The sequence below is a fragment of the Aphelocoma coerulescens genome, chromosome 4 (assembly GCF_041296385.1).
Source record: "Aphelocoma coerulescens isolate FSJ_1873_10779 chromosome 4, UR_Acoe_1.0, whole genome shotgun sequence".
NCBI lineage: Eukaryota > Metazoa > Chordata > Aves > Passeriformes > Corvidae > Aphelocoma > Aphelocoma coerulescens.
Genome location: NC_091017.1, coordinates 20,636,160 through 20,659,788, shown reverse-complemented (window position 1 = coordinate 20,659,788; position 23,629 = coordinate 20,636,160). Strand labels below are relative to the sequence as shown.

Below are 23,629 nucleotides of genomic sequence, written 5' to 3'. Positions count from 1 at the left end.
CTACAGATGTGAATGAGCACCACATTAAATTCTGTCTCAGACAAAAATCTCCCATTGAGATTGAAATGGCAGAACATTTTCATTTAACGGGGATTGCTTAAGGGACTTGAGTTAGATATTTTTTTTTTTTAAAGGCAGCCCAAATGCCATCCAAAGGAATTTTCAGAAAAGGCAATACTAGCAAATATCATACATTTTAAAGACACTAAATAGCCATTAAATTGTGCATGTAGGCACATGAAACCTGCAGAAGATCCAGCTATTTTCAGACTTGTCAGTCTTCTGGGGCTACACCGGTCTGTACCAAAGCCCACTGACATCAGTTTATTCCAGCTGAGATTTTGATGCAGGCCTCAGTACATTTTCACATTTTCATGAGCAACAGAGCCAAAGACCATGCATTCCAGACAAAGATGAGATTCCAAATCAGCCTCCACTGAGATGAGCAATCAAAGGCATAGAGGTAGAACCATTGTCTCCTTGTATTTCTTCCACCTTACAGCAGGTAGTAATAGCACAAGATGAATCTACTGGATCAAGCATCCCCCTTCATCCCTCAACCACTTTCACCTACTGCTTGTATTACACACATGTAGGAACCTGTCAGGATTGAATGAGATGCCTCTTTACACCACTGAGTGTTTGGAATGTTAATAGAAGTAATAACAGAGTAATGTAACTATTTTTTGCTATGAGATTCTGTCTAGAATACTTTTTTTTTAAATTTGGTAATTATTATTATTTTTAACAAGTCCACAAAACTGAATGAGAAGGAATAGTTTTCTAGCCCTTACCTTGGGGTTTTCTGCTGGCCCTAATACTGCTTCTTATGCTGAATGGCAAACAAAATTAAGTCATTACTGAGAGCTTTGGAAATCCAACTCACTAGTTACTATTTTCCCATTACAACAGTTTGAGAAATAATATGGGAAAGTGAGCTAAAAAAGAGATTAGGGATGCATAATCAAAATATTTTTTAGAATTCAGAAAATTTTCAACAAGCCTCTATAAATGGAATGGAGAGAGACAACTGGCTAAAATGCAACTAAAGCATTCCGTTGACATATTTTATTTTGATAAATACATGTTTTGCTCAATTGCAGATATTTTTAAAGAAAGAGCATGTCACATTATCTCTACACTATCCCTGCTAAAGCCTCCCGTTTCATCTCTTTTCCTTGTAGTTTTATCTATGTTCAGGCCTATCTGACACTAAAGACAACTCAATTCATTAACCTTAATTATAAGGGATTGGAGTCAGGAATTAGTTTATTGCTTAAGCGTACACAGTAATTATTACTGATGTTAAAAAGGATATTTAATCACTAAGAGGCTCCTATTGAATTATTGCTGGCAGAATTGGCACAGATTACCAAAACTGTGTCTTCAAGGTTCATCAGGATCACACAGACATATGGGATTTTCTCATCTCTTCATTTTTACGTTTTTCATGTTCCCTTGCTTTGTGAGCCAACAGAAATTTTGGCTCCTTATTACTGAGCTGCCACTGCAACCATCAGCAAAACCATCCCTCTCTTTCAACTTTTTTTTTTTTAACTTTTTAAATTATATCTGAACTGTTTTCCCAGTTCATTCCTTATCATTAATAATACTGTTTATTATTCTTATTTTACCTTTTTTCAATGGTTTCTCCTCTAAAAAACTGAACACATAAGGTAGTCAAAGCAATACAATCTTCTCTCCAATTCATGTTATTTTGGACTGACTGGTAAAAGCTGTAATCTCTCACCTACTGGACATATCTGGGTTAATTAAAGGGTCAAGAGACTTGTTGTATCGGGAGGGACAACAGAAAGTTGTTACAGCTGCTGAAAGCAACATGTGCAATGTCTCAGCAAGACCAAAATGTTGGACTGTTGAGCAAGCAAGAGGTTACTATGATACTTTGCATTGAGGACCATCCATCAAGAATCTAAAGTTCATCCTTATTCTCTCTCCTCTGTCATAACAGAAAGGAGCAACTCAAAAAAAGTAAATCATTTCTTCCATACTCTGAACCTCCCAAAGTGTTTATAACAAGACCATTATGACATTGCCTTTTTTTGTTTTAATAGATTAATGTAATATATAACCATTTCAAAAGGCATACACAAACAGAACTTCACATATCCTGTTCTATCTTGTCTAATTTTGAGTTAAATCGGTGGAGCTTTCTACCTAATAGATGTGCAAAGCTGTTATGTTCAAGAAAGTAGTTTTGTTTTTATAAGCTCTTGCTCTAAAAAGAAAACTCTACCAATCCTGAAATCAGGATGCTTGTTAACATTCTAATGTAAAACTGAAAGTGCATCATTGTTATGTAATGTCGAATTAAGGGTGAGGTTATTTAGGGAGTGTGTTCTTACAGCAGGCAATGCTCCGGCTTGCTATTCCTCTACTAAGTTACAGAAGTAATTAAAAAAACAGAAGGATTCTTTTACTCCCCTGTAATGAGTAAAAGAATCATAAATTCATTTGGCTGGTATCAAGCTGTCTGGAATATGTTACACCAAATGATGGTAAGGCATTTTACAGGCAAAAGTATTATATAGCATTTACAGATTGTTTTCCCTATGAATGAGAGGTTGCTTCATTAAAAAAAATCCAAAAAATATAAAAGGAAAGTAATTTGCAAAAAAATTAGTTTTTAATATTTATGAAAGATCAAAAAAACCAGTCCTTTTGATTTGTACATATAAGGAGTTCAATGCTAAACTAAATATTGCTTTTGTTAATATTCTTTAACTGCTTCTAAAAGCTCTGTTCTGTTGAGATCATTTTTAAATGAAAAAAAAAATCCTGATTAATGCAAGCAACTAAGATATTTCTAAATTCTTTCCTTCATTTTATTTCTATCTGCTTAACTCTAGCTAGCTCAGATATCCCTCCCCTTTTGGGGAAGCAGAAATACTAGACTGTTGCATTCAGAAGCAGAAGATCTAAGAGAAAAGCCCTAAAGACCATCCAGATTCTCAGCCTCATTTCCCTTTCCCTGGGGCCTGAGCACTTGTGTATTTTATCTGGTTTTCCTTGCAGATACATCACAGTTTCTCAGGAGACCACAAAATGGCTTAAGCCATGCCTGTGCCAGCCACAGGAGGAGACTGGTCAGTTCTCATGGGAATAAGACAAAATGGAAGCCCAGACTAGCTATTCTTGCGCCTCATATGAGAAACATTGCTTGTAGAGGCACTAGCTGCTCTCTTCTCCTCCTCAAAATCAAAAAACTAGATGCAGTTTGCTTCTACTGGCTTTGTCACAGGCCATTAGCAGCATTTTCCCAAAACCTAGGATAAGCAAGGAAGGCAGTGCAAAGGTTGTGGCAGTTCTCTGGCCAGAGCCAGCCCTTCCTCCCTGCACTTTTGCTGAACTTGAACCTAAGTGCCTGGCTATGAACACGATATGTCTTTGGCAGGCACATTATTTTTCTTTAGTCTTCTGGAAATTAAGCAGTTCTTTTTTATTTAGCCTAATAAAGATATGCCAAATCAGAAACAAAAATATTACTCTGGGGCAAATAAAAAACCCTAATTGCTCATAAAATGGCTTCTTGCAAATAAATAAATAAATTTTTAAAAGAGAAAAAAGAAAATAAATATTTTACACAGTGGATTCCTTCTTTCTATGTTTTATGGGAAACTAAGCAAGTCAGTAAATCTCAATAGGAAGCAGAAATCACACATCTTAGTAAGAAACTCTCTAGTGCAGAGAGTTTCTCACAAAGCCTTCCAAGCTTGGGAACCAGCATGTGTACAATATTCCAGTACTTGCTGATATGCTTCAGAGTCTGCAGAAGCATATTACAAAATTGTGCTTCTCTGTATCTGTGTTTTCAACCATAGCCAGCACTAATAGAAGAGAACTATTAATAGACAAAAAATATGAGATCCCCACCAGGCTACTATTAGTCTACAATTCTTGTAACTGGTTGTTATCAAGGTGTGTATTTTCTACACACTACAGAGAAAGCCTGGCAATTTTAAGAATGCTTTTTGGGAAAACACACACTTGGCAAGGCAGCCCTACTAGATCACCTCCCAGAGGGCCTTTTTCCAGCCCTCTATGCTGACTCCTAGTCCAAGACTCAGTATGTGCTAACTTGTGTCATAAGGCAAGCAGCTGACATTATTTTGAGAACTTTCATCAGATGTGAATTTCACCCATAATAAAGTTCAGAAGGAGAACACAAAGATGCTTTAAAGTTTCACAGTGGCACACATGGAAAATAGAAGTTGCATCCCGTTAAATATGGTTTGTCTCACCATGCATTGACAGCAGAGCCACATGACTTTCAAATGCACATTGCCTATAAACACATAAAAATTCAGGAAATGCAGTGTCTGAGATTAGGAAGCTGGAAGAAATTTATCACTATCTCCTTCATCTGATCTTTTTTACACTGCCAACCATGGCCCCCACCTCTTAAGTACCGGACAAGCTCATGATGTCTGTCAGATCCTCAGCAGCTACTTTATAAAGTTTAGAGAGTTCATCCACAAGACAGTCAAATTGTGCTGGTGCTTAATTACATTCCCTGCCAAAACAATGTCTGCCTTAATCCTAGATTCTGGCTAGTTTGTGTTCTGCAGCAACATGTAAACTTCAAATTAGGGTTTTTCTGCTATTTCCAAGCTTTCTTGTCTTCCATACGTGAATGAATGAAACGGATCTAGAAAAATGGCTGCTACTGGGATGATAAAATCACTCTATCTGCTGACATGGTGACCTGTAATTCCAGTGCTGCATTGGACATCCTGGATGAGGACAATGCTCAAAAGAAAAGAAGCAGCCAAGTTGTGGAGAGGGAAAAAATTTTTAACAAAGGGGGAAGAAATTTCAAGTGATTTGATAACAACTTGCAAGTGTGCACAGGTCCTAGTGACTTGGAAATAAGTTTGATTAATCATCTTCACTTGCCAATATTTTTAGAGAAAGTCTAAAGCATGTGCATAAAGTGTTCAGATTTTATATAAATGCACATACTTGGCTATATAAATACTGTCTTTGTCCCCCACTTAAGAATGAAGGCGATAGCATCATCCAATCAAAGGAAGAAGCAAGAGCAGTTCAAGGGGAGAATTATTTTTATTGTAAATTTCCAGAGGGAATTAACCAATTTTCTGTATTATGATAGAATCAGCATATTGTAGATTGAACCTGTAGATAATGTCAAAGCAGAAGAGACGCTTTCAGCTTGGTGTGCCTGCTGAATCTCAAACACAAAAGGCTGCCGTACTTCTGTTTGCTCTGCAGTTTTCTCATCAACGTGCACATTATTGGACCTTACTGTGGCTGCAATGAACACTTCAGCCTGGCTGATGAAAGAAGTGAAAATACCCTTTGGATCTCATGCGATTCAGAACTTGGCAATGCCTGTCCCTCCTGTCAGTGCATGTGTGATGGTGAAAGAACAGGAAGGAAATGAGATCATGGTCATATTCAAAGAATTTTTTGAGCACGGATATGTGCCATGCCGTTTAAAATATTCAAAAAGTCTTTTATTATTGTTATTATTATTATTATTGCTATCCTACAATCTAATGCTGAATATGATTACTTCATACAGAAAAGAAGTTGGCAGGGAGCTGACATGAAAATAAGGGAAATACTGAATAGCTAGGAAAAGCAAGAGAGAGCTCATAACCTTCAAATCCTGCTTCCCTACATTCAATTAGCATACACATTTTAATATGTCTCCTGCAATGTTCAGGAAAATGACACAGTGCCCTTCTGGATATATTTTATTGGAATTGGTGACTTCAGTGTTAGATGTAATGAAATAAGCATTAAAGATGATATTTTACTCCTTAGGTTTGAATGAATTTTGCAAAAAGCAGGTGTGAATGAATAGGAAAGAGGATAGTACTGAGCTACTGACACAGCAATCACCTATACCTAGTATACAGGTAAATATGGTTACACTGCAGAAACAGGATGCTTCCTAGTTTCCTACTGGAGTTCCCTGTATTTCTTGCTGCTATACTGGTGCCTTAAGAAGCAGATATGGCAGACCACTGCAGCCTCTAGTCTTGAGGGAACTAAGATAGGTCCAGTTTTGTAAGGCTGGAAATAGCATGCTGCATTTTACATCCATAAGGCTTAAAAAAAAAAAAGGAATGAAAATAAAATCAAGCAGCCCCAGCCTTGGGGGCAACTTGTTAAGTACTACCCCAAAAGTGAGATGTTACAGCTCTCTGGAACCAATTCCACCTTCTAATTTCAACTCTGGTATGACACACACTAGCAAAGCTTCCTTATTTGATCTTCAGTGTGGAGTGAAACTGTAATGATGCTTGAATATTTCAGTCATTAATTATCTTGATCATTCAAAATGAAGCAGTGCTTTCAGCTTTTCATTACTGTATGTTGTTGTTCCTTCGCTCGAAGGCTGGACACCTGTTACTGTATTTTTCTACATTCAAAGACACATCGCTAAACTGTGATCAAATTGATCCAGGTTTCCTTTGAGCAAATATAATACATAACCAAGTATGCTTTTAAACAATAGCTCTGTTTTCAGGTTCTCAATTATCTTCCTCACAGTTCTCCTCCTAATTTTCTCACTGATTCTTCAGCTATCAACACAAAAATCAAAGCTGCATTCCAGCAGTGGTCCTACGGTACAATTGCTCTTTATGCATTTGGAATTCATGTAAGTATCTTGACTCATAAGCACTGTAGGGCATCCATCATTCAATATCCCATTCATCAACCATCAGAATCCCTAGCTCCTTTCTGGAGATGTGGTGTCCTAGGACAGAGCCACCACCCGTGCACGTACAAGGAGCATTCAGCACCTTTCCGCACGATCATGCTGGAATGCACAATGTTTGCAGATTTGGAATAAGCTGCATGCAGACTGCACTGATTTCCACTTCTTTTTTATTTGCTATTCCTTTAGCCTTAATGTCATCTGTAGATTTTATCAGTAAGGATTTTGGCTTTGTTTGATGAAAATGTCATACAGGCAGAGCCAAGGAATAACTTATCCAAGCCCCTACCCAACAATCTTACATTTACACTTTCATTATAAGTTGTTTAATATAGACCATATTGATATTACTTATTTCTGCTTCTTAAGTAAAATGTCACACAGTACCATGTCTGTACTACATCTTTTCTGAAAACTAGATATAGAAGTACTTTTCTGCTTTTCAGAGATATGAGAGTCTGTACTGAAGCACTTTGATACTGTGACATTAACAGGCAACAAAGAAATGCAGATATCTGCTTTTAAACTGCGATCATTCAACTTTCTCACAGGAAAGTAAGTGTTGAAAAGCATTTATTGCCTTAGCACAAGATTTTGTTGGTGGGAAAGCAGAGTGTAGAGATCAGTATTTCTGAAAAGTCAGCCCCAAGAGTTTCTCTGAGGAAAGAGTCCTGAAATGAGAGAGACCAAGAGCTGAAGGTAGAGTTCAGTGGTAAAAAAACAGGCAAAGACCTTGTCTTGTCTGAGTTCAAATACTGAGGGAGAAATATAAATAGGTGGAAGGCTGGAGCTTAAAAGTATGTGTGAATGCAGCAGGCCTATACTAAGCAGCAGCAGTAATTTTTCAGGCTGGAAACAAAATTGTTCTTCAGGTCCCAGATTCTTGGAGTCATACTTTCCAGCATGGCCTAGTTTGTCCAACTGAGGAAAAATAAGCATCAATTTAAAACCCTTGGTGTTATTGCCTGCTGAAACCAAGTCTTTCTACTGGAACCTTCAGAGAGAATCCTTAACAAAATGCACACTCTAAAGCTGTATGGATGAAGTTTCAAACCTGCTCAGCACCTCACAGCTCCCTTTGTTCTCGTTGGGGGAGCTCTTCTCCCTTGTTCTGAGCGAGAGCAGCTATGAGCACTTCCAAAAGACTAGTCCATAATCCAAAACCCCCTTCAGTTTGCAGGATCAAAAATAACTTCTGCAATGCATAATTTTACAGTGAAAGGGGTGTGATTCACACCAAAGCTGGGTAAATAATTTATTCATTTATTTATTTTGTGTTGCCTCTTAAGCAAAGTAACAAGGCAGTTTTAGTATCCAGAAATAAATTGCCATAAATACAAGGAATACAGTAGACACTATAATAATATAAATAACTAAAAATATATTTAAACCCCATTTTTTTTTCTGAAATGCAGTGCATAAGCTTGTCAAACTGCTTCAAGCATAGTAGTTGTTTACTGAAAGAAGGGGCATTTCTAAAGATGGGGCGTTTCTAAATAAAGATGGGGCATTTCTAACCATAAAAAGATGGGGCATTTCTAACATTTGAGGGACTGTGCAGTGTCCCTGTCCCTGTACAAAGACACACCTGAAGATTCTTGCAGTCTCCCTGGTCAGCAGGGTCAAGAAGTCATGCACGAGGCTAGCAGTAAAACCGGAAAGACAACACAGGCCCTTGTGTGCTCCCATTAGTGCTCTATCCACTAATAAATCAGTAATTCTGAGAGGGCATGGTCTCCCTGAAGGCCCAGAAAGGCAGAGACACGGGACAGGAAAGCAGCTTAGAAGAATGCCTGGAGTCATCTTTATCCTCTGCAAAAGCCTGTCCAGGTTTTTCCTACAGTATCTCTGCTACTTGAGACTCTGCAGCATACCCAGGCAGCACAAGCTCTCACGGCTCTTATTGTTACAGTGTTTCACCTAGCACATCTTATCTAAATCATCCTTTCTGAAGTTCAGCCTTATCACTGCTTGTCCTATCAGTGCAGCAGCCTTTCATAAACCTGCAAACAGTTACAGCTCTCCTTGATTTTCCCTTCGCAGGAAAACCTTTCCCTTCTCCAGAAGCAGAATATTGTCCACAGGGAAACAGAAGAACCTATGAGATGAAACGGCAGAAGGTGCAGTAGGTAGGACAAGTGTCTTGTTCCTGTAGGTCCTGTGTTGACTGTTCTTTGTGTACAGAACTGAGTACTCGGGGGCTGGATGTCAGTGAGTGTTTCTAGTTGCCATTTTAGAAAAAAAAAACCAACCCAAAATGTAGGTTGATGTTTGATCCTAGCTAGAGAATCGTGACTGGCTCAACTAGCTGAAAATACTGTTTAGATTGTGATAGACACAGGTCCCACTCTCACAGAGCGCTTAAAAAAAGTCAGGCAGAGCCAATATTTACTTAGGAAACTAGTTTTGTTTCTGCTTGGTTCCCTCCACAAATTCCAATATAGTCAGTTCCTATCTGAAATTTTCAAGCTAGAAACATTATACAACAATAAAATTGGGAGGTGGAGGATGTGGTGTGGGTGGAGAGGAGACAATTAATTCAAGAATCCAGCATATAATATGCAAGGTGTCTGAATAAGAATGCTAATCCCTTCCTGGATTTCTTTTGCAGGAACTCAGCACCAGCCTATGCAAATGCACTGTAATTATTCTTGTAGTCTACAAAGAACTCAGGTGTCAGTATCAGGTAGAAAATCCACAGAGCAGATAGCTGTGATTTTTCTCACTTGGCATGTTCCTTTTGGCTGAGGATTTTTTTTTTAATTGGAAATTTCTCTGGTGTGGGTGAAATGTTTTAATCAGGCATCAATCTTCAACTTAAAGATGTAAAGTAGAAAAAAATGAATTGTGAAACTAAAATGCTTCTAACGTGATAAATTTCCAACTAGGACCATTCAGGGAGAATTTATGAGGAAAGATTTATATGTTTAACTATCTTTTTAAAAATTAAATAATATGTCTTCTGAACATCTTGCTTTTCCTTATCACCTAGCAAAATAATCTATGGCATATTGTCTGCACATTGTCTCTTATCTTGCTATGTGAATAAGGAGGGCTGTGATTTTAGAGACAGTTTTTAGGTGAATTTCCCAAAAAAAAAAAAAAAAAGAAAAAAGGAAGATATCAGTTACCCTCATAATCAGGTCTGTAAAAGACAGGTACATAGATTGCACCATATTGCAAGAGACAATCTTGCTTTGGGCAAGAAATTATGCTTGACATTCACAGCTCCTCTTCTATATCCATCCTGGTTTTTAAAATCACTTTGCAAGTAGGGTTTTCCAGAGTAATTTATGGCAAGAGGCTCACAGTCAATTCTGGATGCTTTGGAAAATTCCTCCAGCACCACCCATATCTTCATCAATCATAAAGTGACATTCAGAATCTGCTTCTCTCCTTACTTGTTCTGCAGTGCCTCTGCCATGGCTAACAAATTTAGGTTTTCCTGTGGATGCCAAGATATAACTTCACCTTTCCCCACAGTAGCTGGGCTCCGGAAAATTCCTTCACCTACATGTGTAAGACAGGCAGCCCTACAGAGGAAGAGGAAAAACCATGCAATTTTGTTTTCCACCTTAGATACAGCCCAAATGTTTGTTTGACACATGGAATGGCTAGAATATTAAATATGCTCCAACAGCATTTTGGATTCTGGGATGAAAGACACTGATTATCATAAAAACAAAGGGGCTGTGGAGCTCCTCAGGCTGTGATCCTGATAAGAGAGCTGCTGCTCTAAGGAAACCAGACTACTGTCATAAACTGGATTTCATCAATTCAATTTTTTTGACAAACTAATTTGATTTTTCTTTTTTGTACAAGATGAGATCATGGGAGTGACCTGAAGCTGAACAACAATGATAAAAGTGCAGTCATTTGTTGACAGAAGCACAACATAGCTGAGAAAAATGGAGAAGTGCCAAGTACCAGGGCTGCTATCCCTTTTTCATGCTGTTTCAGTGCCATTACACGTTTCCCACAACAGATGACAGAAGCTGGAGCTTATCCAAAGAAACAACCGCCCAGACCAATGGACATGACCTTCACATCCCTGGTTAAACTAAAATATGGAAGAGCAAAGACAATGAAACCATATTCCTGGTCCTGGCTCTCTCTCCCGCTACCTTTTATCCCTTCAGACCTCTCAGGAAACAGCCTAAGCCTGGCTCAAATGTGCAAGTACCCCTGTGATACAAGGAATAACAAGAGTATGGATAGCTATGAGGAGCAACTGAAGCCTGGCAGGAGGAAAGGCTCATCAGGGGAAGAGCTCTGCTGTAACACATCAGAATGGCACAAGCCAACCAGAGGTCGCATGCAGCTCAGGACTAACACATGGAATACACAGTGGTCTTCAGAAGGAAATTGTCAGTCTAGCAGAGAGCACAAAATTCTATTAGTATAGCAAATCCATGAATTTAAACAGTAAATCTGGAGATGAAACACCAAAGCATACCCCTGTATCTTTGGAGTTCACTTCCGCAGTCTGCCTTTGATGTTCTAGAGCCAGACTTCAAAGATATATGAATGCACAAATCCTATTGCTACTTGGGCAATTTTTCAAATCTTACCTTGTGACAATTAAATGAAATCTAGGTTTTGTGATTCTCTGGAGGCCGTCTTTAGAGGCAGTATTTCCAAAACATTTAAGTAATTTAAGAACTTGGGTAACTTAAGGTAAATAGCTTTTGGCAGAACTAGCAGGCTTACAAAGCTTAGATTCCACTTCAAAAACCCACCATCTCCACATGGCAATCTGTTTTGATCACTATCAACAACTTGCTATTGTTAAATTGCCTTGTCAAAAGTAGCAAACTAACTAGCTTTGCAGACAAGGCACTGCACATATCAATCATTTCAAATTGCTGTGCTAATGTTTCTGCTCAATCTGTGTAACTCATCTCAGCATAAAAGTCTCTCTGTTGGTAAGGACAGGGTTACGAGTGCCAGGAAATCATAAATGTTTGTGAAGAAAGATACGCAGATACCCAGGGGTTGAAGTTAATCCTGATGAGATTTGACACATTGACACAGCAGAGAGCTGAGAATATTTTTCCTAACATTTGTCTATTTGTTCATAAGAAATACACCAGCAGCTCTGTTTGCAGATGTGCTTAATTTATTTAGATTTCTTCACCTGTGATGGAGACTTACAGAAAGTTCTTATTTGGAATAATGAGCAGATGAAATAAATCAGCATGGAATAAGCTGTAAATAGTGCTCAATTCTCAGATAACATGTAAATGCAAAGGGAGTGAGTGATCAGGTTCTTACAAAGCTAAGCAAATGCATTATTAAGTTATCTTTTATTTAATTCACCCTCTATTTTTCCTCGCCTCTTCCCAGCAACTGCTGTAGCTAACAGTTAATTTTGATACACATCCTCTTCAAACAGAGGCCCACCTGACTGCTGTCAGATAGAACTATCCTGTCTGGGACATTCAAAAGCTTCCCATTAGGAACCAAAGAGGTGCCACCAAAAGCCAACTAAGTTCATCCATTTTAGATGTGGTTTGCACTAAGAGAAATCTCCAGCCACAGAAGGAGCCCTGATGGTTAGCTTAGATGATGTGACCAATACTAGGAGGGATCATTTAGACTCTTAGTTACTGAAAGTGCTCCCTGGTTCCTGCAGTATCAGTTGGGACCATCTGCTGTCACCATGGCAGAAATATGACAGGTCAATTCCTAGGGCAAGGAAGAAAGGAGCATCTCTTTTCCTGCGTTACAGCTCTTTTCCAGCTGTTCTCCAATACACCTCAACGCGGGTCTGGAGTGTACACAGGGAGAAAATGACCTCTGCTGTGCTTCACTTATCCCAAAAGTTGTTAAAACTTCCTGCTGCTTTGACTGCATCTAAAATCAGTGTACCACTTGTATTAATAATGGTTTTTTCATGTGCTTTCACAGTAGAAGAATCACCTCGCATCAAGAACAACACTCAAGTTCAGTCAGTCTTGTTACAGTGCCATTGCCAATTTTCCAGTGCATCAGAATATCACCATCAAACCTAATGACTTAATCTTACTTGCCATCTAACACTAAACTATGCCACATTTCAGAAAACTCAGCTCTTCCATTGTAGCTTTTCTCTGTCCCACAAGCCCAAGGTGCATCTCTGCAAGGCAGTAAAGGTGAATACTTCTAACCACTCCCCGCACCCTTCTCCACCCATCCACTAATCAAACTAAGAGAAGAGAACCTTTGCAGATGATCTCCTGGAAAACAAAGACACTTCAGTAAGTTAGCCTGTGATGAATGAGGCCTTGGGGGATTCCCACATCCTGTTAAAAATTCTGTGGCTTATATGGAAAAGACTTATAAAGGACAAACACATACATGACACAATTATAAAAGCCATTCAGGCAGGTTTCCATATATCTGAGTTATTACTGCACATTAATGATTGTTAGTATTATTGACCATTTCAAGTTGCAACACAGTACTTGCACTGTAATCACTTGCCTATAAAATGTGCTATGAGACAAATCACCACATTTGACCAAGATCAGCTCTGCTGTGTTTCAGAGAACAACATGTGGTTACAAAAAGGGGCATCATGGAGTCTAAACTTGTCAGGTTGATTTTACAGTGGGCACAGGCAGCTGCCCATGTCAAAGACGCAGGCCTTATGCAAAAGGCAAAACAGATGGAACTGAGACACAAAAACATCCTCCTCAAACCCTAATCAGAAAATTTTCTGCATCAAGTCAATTCTCCCAGAAATTTGAATGTGACAGTAGAATCAAAGCCTGATTTTAGTACTTCCTTTGGTTGTTTTAATGCAGATAATACTAAGAGTAGAGCATTAACTACTGTACACGGAGGCATATGCTGACAGTCTGGACACAGCAGAAGGGCTGGAAAAGCTGGTTTCAAGGGAAAAGATGGGAAGAAGTTGTATCCGCTTCAGCTGGACCAAGATTTCAGTCCAATATTGAAGGGGTTGCACTCAGAATTCAAGTCTTGTCACAAACACCTACTACTCAGGTTTGGGTACTTGAGAAACACTCCACTCTACTCAGAATATCTAAAATTAGTAGAAACAAATACAGGATGACTATAAAACCACTATATAGTGCAGTGATATAAAGCAGGCATGCAGCTTAAGCAACAGTTTAGGAAGATTGGCTTACTGCCCACTGTTTTACACTGAAGAACACATATCTTGCTTCACCCATAAAGTGAGCCAACAAATCTCCAAATTTTGAACTACTCAGACAAAACCATCATGCAGAGAGCTGCAAGAGACATCTTCTCACTGACCCACACACAGTGAAATTAATTCCATTTTGATCCCAAAAAGAATTCAGTTCTATAAAAACACCACATTCCAAGTAGTGCAGTTTCTTGTGTCCCATGCGAATGTCCTACTGATGGATGAGCCTAGAGCCTCAATTGTTCCAGCTTTTCTTTCTGGCCTAGTAACACTTACCCAAAGCTTAGTGATTTTTTTTTTTTTTTTTTTTTTTTTTAAATAGGACAGTCAGATGAGAAAGTCACACAGCATAATCTTGATTTTCAAGAGGAATGAGAAACATCTTTAAGATAAACTACAAAGAAAACTAATTATTTTCTGCATACCTCGAAACCTGTGCCTTGCCAGCAGATCCTCCCTGCCAGTGACACCAAGAGAAAGTGAGGATGCTTGTGCATGCCACAATGCAAAAATCATTATGAAGGCTTTCAAAACACATGGAGGGAGAACAACTAGAAATACTGAAAGAATTAAACATTAAGTACCTGCTGTTAAAATGAGTAAGAATGCCCTTACTGAGGCTGGCAGAAGGACTTTTGGACTCAGTTGTCAGTCAGGAATCCACTACTTCATTAGGAGAAAACTTGAAAGAAAAATTAAGCTTTTCACCTTCTCTGCTGATATAAAGAAAGTTTTTCACCTCCCTTTCACATTTAATTATGTACAGTTACAAGCGGTTTTCTTTCCTAATTATCCTTGCAAAACACAAACGCTTTCTTTGGCATTGTTTCATATTTGAATAGTACACTTCAATTTCTCTTCTTCTGTTCAGTCTATATTATTAGATTAGATGAGCATCTTTATGGAGTGTTCTCTGAAGCTGTTTCTTCATCTCTGGCTTTTCTCAGCACTTTTAAATAGAGTCTGTAACAAAGTAAAGGGTAAGGGAGGTATTGATTGTAACACGATAACCACCAATACCATCTCCATAAAGAAAAGTTAACAAACTGACCAAAGGTCAAAATTGACAGGAGACTCTCTGCTGTGCCAAAGCACGCTCACACATGCAAGGGCTGGAGGGCACACTGCAGATTTAACAGTTACACTGCTATGGAAATTAACAGAAAATCCCAAACAACAGCCTAAGAAAGGAGAAAGGGATCAGATTGAGGCAGAATGAATAAATTAAAATTTCTGTAGTATTGGTGTTAAGTACCCACATCACTTTGTCCTTTCCTTCTTGGATGCTGTTTCAGGAAGCTGAAAGTGTACTGCCATTATCCACCTGAAAATATTCCTCCCTAAAAACTGAAGCACTGTGGATATCTTGGGAGAAGTGGGAAGAAGGAAGTCCTGAAAGGCCATGCTGCTTGATTTTACTCCTCAGAGCACATAAGGTTACGCAACCCTTGCTGCGCAAAAAGGAACTACTCCTTTTGCATCAGCTGTAAAAACTGCTGACCACTCAGCACTATAATCCAGGCAACGAGACACACTGAATTGACAAAAACCTGCTGGAAAATGTTACTTTACAGCTTTTTATTTACTGGGCTAAGTCCAAATGCATGCAAACCTTTGTAGCAACATGCCTTAAACCCAGCAGCAGTGCATCAGCCAACTGCTCCTTTTTATGAGACCAAGAGTATTTTCAACCAATAAATGTGGAGTCCTGGTACCAGACGGGGTTAGTGCTTGCCCAGCAGGCAGCTCACGGGACGGAGGCTGTTTCTGTACGAGGGGTGTGCTGACCTCCTCACTCGTGGAATTAAGCCTGTGCAGCTAAGTCGGTGTGTGAGCCTACCAAGAGGTGGCACTGGAATGACACTTTCTGGAAGGAGCCAGGCAAACTTCTGCTCCACGGAAGGGTGGTGAGAATCAGCCGGCGCACACACAACCTCAGGAAGAACCCATGGTTCATCCTTTTCAACAGGTAGCTGAAGGCAGCCTTTCTACCTTGTTCTGCAACTTCATCACACTAAGCCTACTCGCACAGAACAATACACACACATACGTGAACGTGAACGGCTCTTTTTCGGTCTTGAACATAGGGAAACACTAGGAAGCACTAGAAAAGCTAGGCACAATCACATTATTTTCACACCCCTCCCCGCCCCCCACCAAAATATTATCAGGACTGTTTTCCTGGTTTTTTCAACACTCCTGATAATGAATGGAAAGGAATAAAGCCACTAGGAAAACGTTCACAGGTAATTCAAAGCTGTTATCAACTTTATGACTCCTGGCAAATCTCTGACAATTCCAAAAACCACCAGGAAGAGCAAGCTTGCTCTTAGAGAACTTAAATCTACTACACATAGGGATCCACATCTCCCGTTGAGAAATGCTAGCAATCTACAAATAGCAGAAGTAGGAATAAAAGATTGCAAATCATGGTATTGGAAGAATACCTGTAATATTATATATGGCATGGCACTCATGCTTGTAGAGTGTATTTATGCATATATCTACGCACTAATCTATAAATACATTTTGTAAGTTAGACTTTAGACACTTTCCCAGTGAAACACTTCAATACTAATAATATAGGTAGTAGTCCTGAAATAATATATTGGATATTTGTATTCTGTAGGAAGTTTCAGAGTCAAGTTTTTCTTATCAGCAGGTAAAGAACCGCTCTCATTTTACTCTCCCTCTCTATCCTTCCTCAGGTTCTCCACCAAAGGGAAACAATAATTTCTGGTTAGCCTGGTTTTATTTGTTTTTACCCATTCCAACAAACCAATTTATCTCAACATATTTAATTCCCAATGCTGAGTGGATTTATGCACACATTTTGGTTCATTATTAAGTAACAACCTGCTGCAGTTAATGTACTCATAAGTAAATCTAAGTGTGTACATTTACATGACTGGAGTCTAAAATAGGGTACTCAAGGCAAAAATTTGGCTAGGTACAATCTAATTGCACGCAATATCTTCTGCATATATAGCATTTGAATTATTTGGAATAGTTTATTTCTGAATTAAGGTTTTGTGTGCTGACTCGTGTGCAGTGACACAGTCAGTCCCCAGACACATCATAAGATGGAAGTAAAAAGGACTTATTTTAACTGACATTTCACATAAGCTTGGCCATTCTGTTTCAACAGAGGAAAAAAGCTGTTAACAGCATTTACAGATATTTACCAAATATTGTACAACAATCTTTAGGTGCCTGCAGAGGTTTGCAGTTCATCACAATCAAGAATTACTAGATATCTTATTTGTGAACTACTACTTATCATAATTGCAATGGCACAGTTTTGAGGTGACATAAGTTCATTGTAAGCTACACCTAAGTTGCCAAATTACACTTAATTCTGGTTTACTGTCATTGAGCAGCAACAGCTCTGTTGCTGGATTTATTAGCTTGGGAAACTGAAGTTTATTTGGTTTTTTCCCTTCCAATAGACATCACACTGAAAAGAGAAATTAAGACCCAGTGCAAAAAGATTAAATTCCTCATAAATATCTGTATGTCAAGCAGCTGAAAACTCTCATTTCTTTTGCCTTTATGGAGGCAAAAAAAAAATATATCTGAGAAAAAAGTTGAACTCACCAATTTGTTCCAACAAAATGTTATCAGAGTCTGTCACATTTCAATTACCTGTGTAATCAAATCATAAATGAAAATCACACAGCATTCAAAATACCTCTAATGTTCCAAGTCAAAATATATTCTTTAGAGAGAGAGGCAACTCACATCGTTATGCTTCAAATTGATTACCACAAACTGTACCTATAATTAGATATAACTAACGCAATTTAAGGAAGAGAAAACTAATATTTGAAGCTAAACACTGAAAGTAATCTCGTTGCCTTCCAGTCAGTTATCAAGCAGAAAATGTACTGTCTCACTAATTTATTATTATTAGAAACATCAGACTCTTAATCTATTCTAAGGACTTAGCCACATATTTAAGGCAGTATTTCCCAGCTGTATTTCAAAACAACAAGCTTGCTTTATTTTTGCTGAAATAAAAAGCACAGGACTCCTCCACTATTACTATAAATGGATGAACGAGAAGAGGTGGAGTAGGAGTCAGCTGAAGACTGTTGCAGTATAACTGACCAACAGGATCTCATTTTAGTTGTCTACATAGAAACAAACAAAAAAGGAAGGATGAATTTTAAAAAAAGAGTATAATATTTGTGAAGTTTCAAGTGACAGGTGTTATAGAACCAAAGCAACATTTGGTATAATTATGCTAATATGTCTTTCTTAGCATTCCCAACTAATTGTTGCCCTATGGAAATGACAGGACACACAAATGTGCAGGCAATATTCCACGAAAATGCCCTCCTCCAAGCCTTTGGGATTCTTCTCTAGCATTCTCAGATGATCATTTACACAGTTAGGCCTTTATCCACCCATGATTTTCCACTTCTACAGCAGGCACTGTGGTCCCACTACCTTCTTGCTGACCTCATCTTATGGTCTTTATTTGCCCAATGGGCTTCTACAGATAACAGTGCCACACGTTAAATGTGGAGACTCATACCACAGCCTCCTTCCCTCCAAATAACTCCAGAGTGAGCACACACTTTATGGTTCCTCTAGCTGAAATATCAGTCACAGACCTTTCCCAGTGGCTACTCCAGCAGGAGGATGGGCAGAAGTTCCCCGCCACTAGGACAACAAGGAACAGCGTCTACCAAGTGTGAAGGTTTCCTCCTCCTCTTAGCCACCTCCAAAACTATGCAGAATTCTCTCCCTACCCTCTCTCAGCCATGCCAGGAATAATAGCTGAACAAGGAATCACTCTGTTCTCCTCTGAGCAGCAGCTGCTGTTGTTACTCCCTGCTGCCTCCCAAGGGCTTTTCTATCTGGTAACAAAACACGACACATAACCCAGGGCTACTAGAGCTACCTTAAACTGCAGTTCTCTGAAGCAGCAGTACATGAAATCTCAGCATAACCTCAAGAAGTGAGTGTGCTTGCCCCAACACACAATTTAGTTTCAATCACACAGAAGAACCTTATGCTTTATGCACATTAGCAACAGGGTATTCATCTCACTTACTGCTAGATGATGGTAACACTATGTCCCTTCCCACACTCTAGGAATCATCATCCCTGTCTAGTTGCCCAGCGACAGAGAAGAGTAACATAAATATCATGTACCACTTGTTACCATGACAAAAGCAGCCTAAGAGGGAGGCAGAAGGATGTTGGTCCCATACTTCAGACCTATGCTGGGAAACCTTAAGAAGGAACAGAACGTAGTGAGACTAAATTCAGAAGACTGAAAAAACACAGTACTATGTTATCAATGCACAGGACAGTCTTATCATGCTGGCACCATAAGAGGTCCGTTCTCTAGAGCTAAGCGTCTCCAGCTTGGAAGCCTCCCCTACAATCTCCCAGACTACTTGCAGTGCTGTTACACTCACTGCTGGCTGGTGGGCCTGAGGTACTGTGGTTTCCAAGGTGATCTGTGGGCTGAAGGCCTTGCATGTACAATCAGGAATGCTAGTCATTTAAACTTGCCTTATTTGTCTCAATTTACAAGCCCTGAAATACAAGCCCACTACACAACAGCGCTTCATGTTGAGCATGAGTCACCCACCTACAAGGAAATGGTCCAAGATCACTTCTACAGACGCCATTAAACAGCATCTTCCAGCAAGTCACTCACCAGCACGACTAATTGAAACTCTTGACATCATACTTGATGCTTATAATAGCAGCAACATTCTGAGTAGCATGTTCACAACCTTCATTTAATGATCAGTATGGCACACAGAGCCCTCTTCCCACACAGTTAGAAGTGGAAGAGGAAATATTATTACAAAGAAGACTGTTATATGAACAGTACTGAGCTCTTGTAAAGACAAAGAGCTCACTTTAAAAACCAGTTCTACATCACCAAGAGAAAAAACTATGTTTTTCCACACAGAGCTCCACATTCTGTAAAATTTAACAGGAGAAGATACTACTGTGCTGATGCTTAATTTCTTCCTTCATGCCACGTGCCCAAAAGAAGACTGCTTTAAAGAAGCAATCTGGATTTGGCAGTGGGACAAACCATTCAGTTAGAAATCCACCTATTGCACCATTATGCTCTGATCCAGCACTCAGGCTAAACGCCATTTTCTGGAGGTGCTTAGTGTTCCCTTTTTTCCTCTGCAAGAGTAAACACCTGACTATCCAAAAAGAAAAACAGCTGTGGCAGCAGCAATTCTGCAACCTTTACTGTAATCTAAGCTTCAACAGTTTTCCTCCGCTGACCCACAATTTCACATAGCGCCATCAGCAGCTCTGAGTAAACACTGCTGTGTGCTGCCAGGCCCAAATCCAAAGCCTATCAAGTCAGAGAGTCACAGAAGCATTTAGGCTGGAAAAGGCCTCCAAGATCATCGAGTCCAACCTTTGACCGATCACTGCCTTGTCAACCAGACCATGGCACTGAGTGCCACGTCCGCTCATTTCTTGAACACCTCCACCACCTCCCCGGGCAGTCTGTTCCAAAGCTTAGCAACCTTTTCATGAAGAAATTCTTCCTGAATTCAAGTGTGAGCCTGTGTTATGCAGAGTTTTAAGAGCAGAGAAGCTGACAAACAAGAGCATGTACATTTGTGTTCACACGTGCATGCACGCATGTGTTTGAGAAACACAGGTGAGATGTACAGGTTTACCCTCTGTGCTGTAACTTCAGTGTTAGCCATGGGAAAAGTGCATATGAAAGTCACATGCAAAAATCTGTTAGAAAGCTCAAAAAGATATCTTTACCCCTCTCCTGTTTAAAGGTATCTGAAGGCTGCACATTTAGTATAAGTTCTTGTTTCTACTAATGTACCAAGTATTTTCAAAAGAGGACAATAAAAGGATGCCTTTCTGACTGAAGCTGAGCCCACGTAAGGACCAAGGTACACCATTAAGCCTCTCAATAACCTCAATTCTATTGTTTCTCTGTGTCCCTGTGGTAGGAGGTCACACAGATCTAAGCAGGTACTGAGGAAGTCAACTCAGCATCCACCAACAGCTTTTTGCTGGACTGGCTTAAATCCCATGGACAGCAAGGTAAGAAATACAAGAACATGTAGGTACAGCCCCAAGCTGAAAATCCCATTTGTCATCTACAAGAGAAGAAACAAAACAACACAAAAACACAAAGCAGCACTACGCATGTACATATCATTGAAGAGATGCCCACAGAGATATGAAAAAAATTAGGCATCACGTACTGATATGAGGAATGTAACCAGAACACTGTTCAATAAGAAAATCTAGTTTTCTTTTATATAAATGGGGTGCAGAAGAACAGCCATGGAAATGTCCTCTGGGGAAAAAAAAAAATATAAACTAGCATCAAAGATGAAAAAGCTACTGAGGACTATTATTGCTCCAATATTTCATTCGGTGGTGTTGCCACTGAAGTTCTTAGGAACTGCAACTTGTCAAACTTTAATATACTTTCTCAGTCGTGTGAACAAATCAACCTTCATTTAACTGAAGGTCACCACTCAAAAAACACACCCAAAACCAGGGATCGCAATTAGGGATTATGCACAAAGAAGAAAAGGCAGATGTGGAGAAATTAGCGTTATGCTTTTATAGCTCCCGTGTTGATACTCAACAGCTGATGTTGAGTTTTAGTGGACACATCGTTGGTTTGTTAATAGCAGCAGTCATAAAAGCCTTAATGAAGCCCCATGAGCACCCTGACCACACAAACTAAAATCTTCTATTCTTGTTTCAGCACCTTGGAAAAATCACATCCTTCCCCTATGCTCTGCCTTTTAATTATTATTTTGCTGTGGGGGTTGGGTTGCTATTTTGTTTGCTTCTTCCTGTCACTACCCTTCACTTCCAGTATTCTGACATCTTGAACTGTCAAGAGTCAATGTGTAAAAGCTCTCAGACTTGATTGTCAAAATACTGAAACAATTTTCTTGTGTTTATCTTCTTTGCTCTCCGAGTGTTTGCAATAAGCCTGCTTCCAGATTCAATGTTTGTGTTTAAGAGGCTGTAGTATTAGCTAGAAAGGTTCAGAGTGCAATCCTGGTGATATTACAAGCTATGAAGCAAGCACAAAGGAAATCCAGAGCTTTCTATAGCCAATTTTTTGACATGTAACTTAGGAACAAACTTTTTTTTCCTCTCACTCTCTGTCTCTGAGACAGTTCATTAAAAAAGCACCAGAAATTGCTTGCTTTTTTTGTGATGGATTTTGCGCTCATGAGAAGAGACAGATAATGCTGGTAGCTGCTGTTTAGTCTCTGGGATGTTAGTCTGCCCAAGAAGTCATCCCAATTCCCAGTTCAGCAGGCAGGTTTATAAATAGGACGGTGGCAATTCTTGTTAAATGGAAACAGTCTCAACACAGGACAGACTAGTTCACAGTCATGATGGCTGAGTAATATCAGCAAACTGTATGATTTATGTTAATTGTGGCAGAGCTTCAGTGGTGTCAGGCCCTAAACCACTGCATGGGGTTGCAAAACGCACTTAAGATGTTCCTGCCTCCTGAAGAAATCTAATAATTAAATCAGTTCATGTTTGTGTGTTAGTGTGAAGGTAGAATAGTGTTTGCATTGACCTTCTCTGCTGGCTCAACAAATCCAGCCTTCTAGCACTGTAAACACAGTGGTATTAAGTGATTTAGCTCCATTTAGAAGTGGTTTAGCAAGCCTGTTGTTCCCTTTACACACACAGACTCACTGGGAAGCTGTTCTAGAAGCTCACTGCCCTCCCACTGCTATATCAGAATTTCTGCCAGTGTCCTGTGTAAGCTAAATTTGTAGGCAGGTGAGGGCTTTTCTCCCACTACCAGGTGCCGTCACATGACTTGAGTAATTAATTTCTTTCCCCAGCATTTGACTCCATCTATTTAGATATGTTTTGTCTCCATATCACAGTATTTTTGGTTAGAAAGTCACTTTTTCTAGTTCCCTAAAATAAGGATGATCTTTCCTTCCAGCCTCTAGGTCCTTGTTATGGAATCCACCTTCCCTGATCAAGAGACCAGAATAGTGAGGGTGCACACACTTCCCACACCACCCCTTTCTCCCATGGTTCTTCCATAATTATATCATTTACTGGAGAACAAAATGGCACACTGGGGGAAAAGAAATATCAAGTATCTTCAATTGTGGAACTTCCTGTACAATTCCTAGTGACCACTGATGGTCTTTCTCTCCACCAACCCTTCCCATACATAACTAGTGTAAAGAACCTCGAGCTTATAATTTTGGGATGAAAGTGATTTGGACAGACTTGGTTAAGGCTTTTGGATTAGAAGGGAGGAAAGGGCTGGGAGTGAATTCCTGAAAGAGAGTAAAAGATTTGCATTTCTAAAAAGAAAAAAAGAAGCATCTTGCAAAACCTCCTCTGAAGCCACTTGCACATGGAATCTTGGAGTGAATGTTGATCACAGCTGTGTCTCTGTACAAACAAGGCAGTGTGCACATGGACCCAACAGTACAAATGTTGTCCCTTTTCTTTGCATAGGGAAACTGAATTCAGGTAATGGATATGCCCAAATAGGCTAGGATTGGACCAGGAAGAGAAATCAGAGAATGGATATGTCTAAGTTGTCTAACTCAGGTAATTTGTGATCTTTATTAGAAAATGATTGTTATCTGCAGTCAACTACTCTGGAACCTAGGCCCCCAGCAGAGGGTATAAATGTTACCTGCTTCGACCCATACCTGAGAAAACCACATAAGAAGGTCTGACTGCTTTTTCTTTTTTTTTGGTCTATCAAAATTAAAGTG

The 23,629-nt window shown here is 39.4% G+C and overlaps 1 long non-coding RNA gene across 4 annotated transcripts in view; it reads right to left on the bottom strand.

The window, feature by feature from the left end:
- Window positions 1-23,629, bottom strand: part of LOC138109496 (uncharacterized) — a 299,865-nt gene that overhangs the window by 244,401 nt on the left and 31,835 nt on the right. The window contains exons 2-4 of one of the 4 annotated variants that reach the window (XR_011150521.1): window positions 17,469-17,516; window positions 14,297-14,834; window positions 11,831-13,742 (exon numbers count right to left, since the gene is read on the bottom strand). The exons of 2 other annotated variants lie outside the window; for them this stretch is intronic. This is a non-coding gene — a long non-coding RNA (uncharacterized lncRNA). Of the gene's footprint in view, window positions 1-11,830; window positions 14,835-17,468; window positions 17,517-23,629 lie in introns of those variants that run through there. One more of the 4 variants, XR_011150520.1, reaches the window with a different exon arrangement.